Here is a 6,457-nt window from a genome sequence, read left to right as displayed (position 1 = left end):
AAATTCAAATTCAAATTCAAATTTGAACACGAACACGAACAAATTCAAATTCAAATTCAAATTTGAACACGAACACGAACAATTTCAAATTCAAATTGAAATCACAAACACGAACACGAACAGCGAACAGCGAACAGCGAACAGCCAACAGCGAACAGCAAACAGCAAACAGCGAACAGCGATCAGCGAGCAGCGAACAGCGAACAGCGAACAGCGAACAGCGAACAGCGAACAGCGAACACGAACAAATTCAAATTCAAATTCAAATTTGAACACGAACACGAACAAATTCAAATTCAAATTCAAATTTGAACACGAACACGAACAATTTCAAATTCAAATTGAAATCACAAACACGAACACGAACAGCGAACAGCGAACAGCGAACAGCCAACAGCGAACAGCAATCAGCAAACAGCGAACAGCGAACAGCGAACAGCGAACAGCGAACACGAACACAAACTCTCAAATTCATATTCAAATTCAAATTCAAATTCAAATTCAAATTTGAACACGAACAAGAACAAATTCAAATTCAAATTCAAATTCAAAATTGAACACAGCGAACAGCGAACAGCGAACAGCAAACAGCGAACAGCGAACAGCGAACAGCGAACAGCGAACAGCGAACAGCGAACAGCGAACAGCGAACAGCGAACAGCGAACACGAACAAATTCAAATTCAAATTCAAATTCAAATTCAAATTCAAATTCAAATTCAAATTTGAACACTAACACGAACAAATTCAAATTCAAATTCAAATTTGAACACGAACACGAACAAATTCAAATTCAAATTGAAATCACAAACACGAACACGAACAGCGAAATTCAAATTCAAATTCAAATTCAAATTCAAATTCAAATTGAAAACACAAACACGAACACGAACAGCGAACAGCGAACAGTGAACAGGGAACAGCGAACAGCGAACAGCGAACAGCGAACAGCGAACAGCGAACAGCGAACAGCGAACAGCGAACAGCGAACAGCGAACAGCGAACAGCGAACAGCGAACAGCGAACAGCGAACAGCGAACAGCGAACAGCGAACAGCGAACAGCGTACAGCGAACAGCGAACAGCGAACAGCGAACAGCGAACAGCGAACAGCGAACAGCGAACAGCGAACAGCGAACAGCGAACAGCGAACAGCGAACAGCGAACAGCGAACAGCGTACAGCGAACAGCGAACAGCGAACAGCGAACACGAACAAATTCAAATTCAAATTCAAATTCAAATTCAAATTCAAATTCAAATTCAAATTCAAATTCAAATTCAAATTCAAATTCAAATTCAAATTCAAATTCAAATTCAAATTCAAATTCAAATTCAAATTCAAATTCAAATTCAAATTCAAATTCAAATTCAAATTCAAATTTGAACACGAACACGAACAAATTCAAATTCAAATTCAAATTTGAACTCGAACACAAACAATTTAAAATTCAAATTGAAATCACAAACACGAACACGAACAGCGAACAGCGAACAGCGAACAGCCAACAGCGAACAGCAAACAGCAAACAGCAAACAGCGAACAGCGAACAGCGAACAGCGAACAGCGAACAGCGAACAGCGAACACGAACACAAACTCTCATATTAAAATTCAAATTCAAATTCAAATTCAAATTTGAACACGAACACGAACAAATTCAAATTCAAATTCAAATTCAAATTCAAATTTGAACACCAACACGAATAAATTCAAATTCAAATTGAAATCACAAACACGAACACGAACAGCGAACAGCGAACAGCGAACAGCGAACAGCGAACAGCGAACAGCGAACACGAACACAAACTCTCAAATTAAAATTTAAATTCAAATTTAAATTCAAATTCAAATTTGAACACGAACAAGAACAAATTCAAATTCAAATTCAAATTCAAATTCAAATTCAAATTCAAATTCAAATTCAAATTCAAATTCAAATTCAAATTCAAATTCAAATTTGAACACGAACACGAACAAATTCAAATTCAAATTCAAATTTGAACACGAACACGAACAATTTCAAAATCAAATTGAAATCACAAACACGAACAAATTCAAATTCAAATTCAAATTCAAATTCAAATTCAGCGAACACGAACACAAACTCTCAAATTAAAATTCAAATTCAAATTCAAATTCAAATTCAAATTTGAACACGAACACGAACAAATTCAAATTCAAATTTGAACACGAACACGAACAAATTCAAATTCAAATTTGAACACGAACACGAACAATTTCAAATTCAAATTGAAATCACAAACACGAACACGAACAGCGAACAGCGAACAGCGAACAGCCAACAGTGAACAGCGAACAGCAAACAGCAAACAGCGAACAGCGAACAGCGAACAGCGAACAGAGAACAGCGAACAGCGAACAGCGAACAGCGAACACGAACACAAACTCTCAAATTCAAATTCAAATTCAAATTCAAATTTGAACACGAACAAGAACAAATTCAAATTCAAATTCAAATTCAAAATTGAACACAGCGAACAGCGAACAGCGAACAGCGAACAGCGAACAGCGAACAGCGAACAGCGAACAGCGAACAGCGAACAGCGAACAGCGAACAGCGAACAGCGAACACGAACAAATTCAAATTCAAATTCAAATTCAAATTCAAATTCAAATTCAAATTCAAATTCAAATTCAAATTCAAATTCAAATTTGATCACGAACACGAACAAATTCAAATTTGAACACGAACACGAACAATTTCAAATTCAAATTGAAATCACAAACACGAACACGAACAGCGAACAGCGAACAGCGAACAGCCAACAGCGAACAGCAAACAGCTAACAGCGAACAGCGAACAGCGAACAGCGAACAGCGAACAGCGAACAGCGAACAGCGAACAGCGAACAGCGAACAGCGAACAGCGAACAGCGAACACGAACACAAACTCTCAAATTCATATTCAAATTCAAATTCAAATTCAAATTCAAATTTGAACACGAACAAGAACAAATTCAAATTCAAATTCAAAATTGAACACAGCGAACAGCGAACAGCGAACAGAGAACAGCGAACAGCGAACAGCGAACAGCGAACAGCGAACAGCGAACAGCGAACACGAACAAATTCAAATTCAAATTCAAATTCAAATTCAAATTTGAACACGAACAAGAACAAATTCAAATTCAAATTCAAATTCAAAATTGAACACAGCGAACAGCGAACAGCGAACAGCGAACAGCGAACAGCGAACAGCGATCAGCGAGCAGCGAACAGCGAACAGCGAACAGCGAACAGCGAACAGCGAACACGAACAAATTCAAATTCAAATTCAAATTCAAATTTGAACACGAACACGAACAAATTCAAATTCAAATTCAAATTCAAATTCAAATTCAAATTCAAATTCAAATTCAAATTCAAATTCAAATTCAAATTCAAATTCAAATTTGAACACTAACACGAACAAATTCAAATTCAAATTCAAATTTGAACACGAACACGAACAAATTCAAATTCAAATTGAAATCACAAACACGAACACGAACAGCGAAATTCAAATTCAAATTCAAATTCAAATTCAAATTCAAATTGAAAACACAAACACGAACACGAACAGCGAACAGCGAACAGCGAACAGGGAACAGCGAACAGCGAACAGCGAACAGCGAACAGCGAACAGCGAACAGCGAACAGCGAACAGCGAACAGCGAACAGCGAACAGCGAACAGCGAACAGCGAACAGCGTACAGCGAACAGCGAACAGCGAACAGCGAACAGCGAACAGCGAACAGCGAACAGCGAACAGCGAACAGCGAACAGCGAACAGCGAACAGCGAACAGCGAACAGCGAACAGCGTACAGCGAACAGCGAACAGCGAACAGCGAACACGAACAAATTCAAATTCAAATTCAAATTCAAATTCAAATTCAAATTCAAATTCAAATTCAAATTCAAATTCAAATTCAAATTCAAATTCAAATTCAAATTCAAATTCAAATTCAAATTCAAATTCAAATTCAAATTCAAATTCAAATTCAAATTTGAACACGAACACGAACAAATTCAAATTCAAATTCAAATTTGAACACGAACACGAACAAATTCAAATTCAAATTGAAATCACAAACACGAACATGAACAGCGAACAGCGAACAGCGAACAGCGAACAGCGAACAGCGAACAGCGAACAGCGAACAGCGAACACGAACACAAACTCTCAAATTCAAATTCAAATTCAAATTCAAATTCAATTTCAAATTCAAATTCAAATTCAAATTCAAATTCAAATTCAAATTCAAATTCAAATTCAAATTCAAATTCAAATTCAAATTCAAATTCAAATTCAAATTCAAATTTGAACATGAACAAGAACAAATTCAAATTCAAATTCAAATTCAAAATTGAACACAGCGAACAGCGAACAGCGAACAGCGAACAGCGAACAGCGAACAGCGAACAGCGAACAGCGAACAGCGAACAGCGAACAGCGAACAGCGAACAGCGAACACGAACAAATTCAAATTCAAATTCAAATTCAAATTCAAATTCAAATTCAAATTCAAATTCAAATTCAAATTCAAATTCAAATTCAAATTCAAATTCAAATTCAAATTCAAATTCAAATTCAAATTCAAATTCAAATTCAAATTCAAATTCAAATTCAAATTCAAATTCAAATTCAAATTCAAATTCAAATTCAAATTCAAATTCAAATTCAAATTCAAATTCAAATTTGAACACGAACACGAACAAATTCAAATTCAAATTCAAATTTGAACACGAACACGAACAATTTCAAATTCAAATTGAAATCACAAACACGAACACGAACAGCGAACAGCGAACAGCGAACAGCCAACAGCGAACAGCAAACAGCAAACAGCGAACAGCGAACAGCGAACAGCGAACAGCGAACAGCGAACACGAACACAAATTCTCAAATTCAAATTCAAATTCAAATTCAAATTTGAACACGAACAAGAACAAATTCAAATTCAAATTCAAATTCAAAATTGAACACAGCGAACAGCGAACAGCGAACAGCGAACAGCGAACAGCGAACAGCGAACAGCGAACAGCGAACAGCGAACAGCGAACACGAACAAATTCAAATTCAAATTCAAATTCAAATTCAAATTCAAATTCAAATTCAAATTCAAATTCAAATTCAAATTCAAATTCAAATTCAAATTCAAATTCAAATTCAAATTCAAATTCAAATTTGAACACGAACACGAACAAATTCAAATTCAAATTCAAATTTGAACACGAACACGAACAATTTCAAATTCAAATTGAAATCACAAACACGAACAGCGAACAGCGAACAGCGAACAGCGAACAGCCAACAGCGAACAGCAAACAGCAAACAGCGAACAGCGAACAGCGAACAGCGAACAGCGAACAGCGAACAGCGAACACGAACACAAACTCTCAAATTCAAATTCAAATTCAAATTCAAATTCAATTTCAAATTCAAATTCAAATTTAAATTCAAATTCAAATTCAAATTCAAATTCAAATTCAAATTCAAATTCAAATTCAAATTTGAACATGAACAAGAACAAATTCAAATTCAAATTCAAATTCAAAATTGAACACAGCGAACAGCGAACAGCGAACAGCGAACAGCGAACAGCGAACAGCGAACAGCGATCAGCGAGCAGCGAACAGCGAACAGCGAACAGCGAACAGCGAACAGCGAACAGCGAACACGAACAAATTCAAATTCAAATTCAAATTCAAATTTGAACACGAACACGAACAAATTCAAATTCAAATTCAAATTTGAACACGAACACGAACAAATTCAAATTCAAATTGAAATCACAAACACGAACACGAACAGCGAACAGCGAACAGCAAACAGCGAACAGCGAACAGCGAACTACAGGACTTAAAGGCTTCACAATCCCTGTGTGAACAACTCTTGCTGGAGAGAGAGGAACATGAACTTGAAATCCAGAAAATAATAAAAAAGAACACAAGTTTGAAGGCCGAGCTAGCTGAACTCCACACTCAATATATGGACAGCCAAAACAAGTGCACAGCCCTCCAAGACATTGTTGACAGCTTCCAACAGTGTTCCAATGACCACGAGAAGGCGCTCAGTCGTATCGTTGAACTGGAATGCAGTTTAATGGAGGTTCAGGAAGATAACTCCAAGCGGCTATGCAATTCATCCAACAGTCTTTTTGGTGAACTGCTTGAATGTGGACAGTTAAGTGGATAATAGTTTTTATCATAAATTTACAATGACAATTATGCATTTGCGAAAGTAAATAATGTTTTATTGGAATTTGACAAAATATGTTCTTTGGGAAAAGTTGTTTAGTTTTATGGGCCCATTACAAGTAGGTATTATGGGGATTTTGTTACATTCTGTATACGTAAATATGATAATTCATATAAATACACAAATACAATAACAAAAAAGATTGTCAACAAACAATTTTAAATAATTAATAAAATAATTATCCGTTTACGTTATT

The sequence above is a fragment of the Colias eurytheme genome, chromosome 17 (genome assembly GCF_061535395.1).
Source record: "Colias eurytheme isolate Ceu_HAF_F1 chromosome 17, ilColEury1 Martin Lab GWU primary, whole genome shotgun sequence".
Taxonomy (NCBI): Eukaryota; Metazoa; Arthropoda; class Insecta; order Lepidoptera; family Pieridae; genus Colias; species Colias eurytheme.
Note: the sequence above shows the minus strand (reverse complement) of the source record.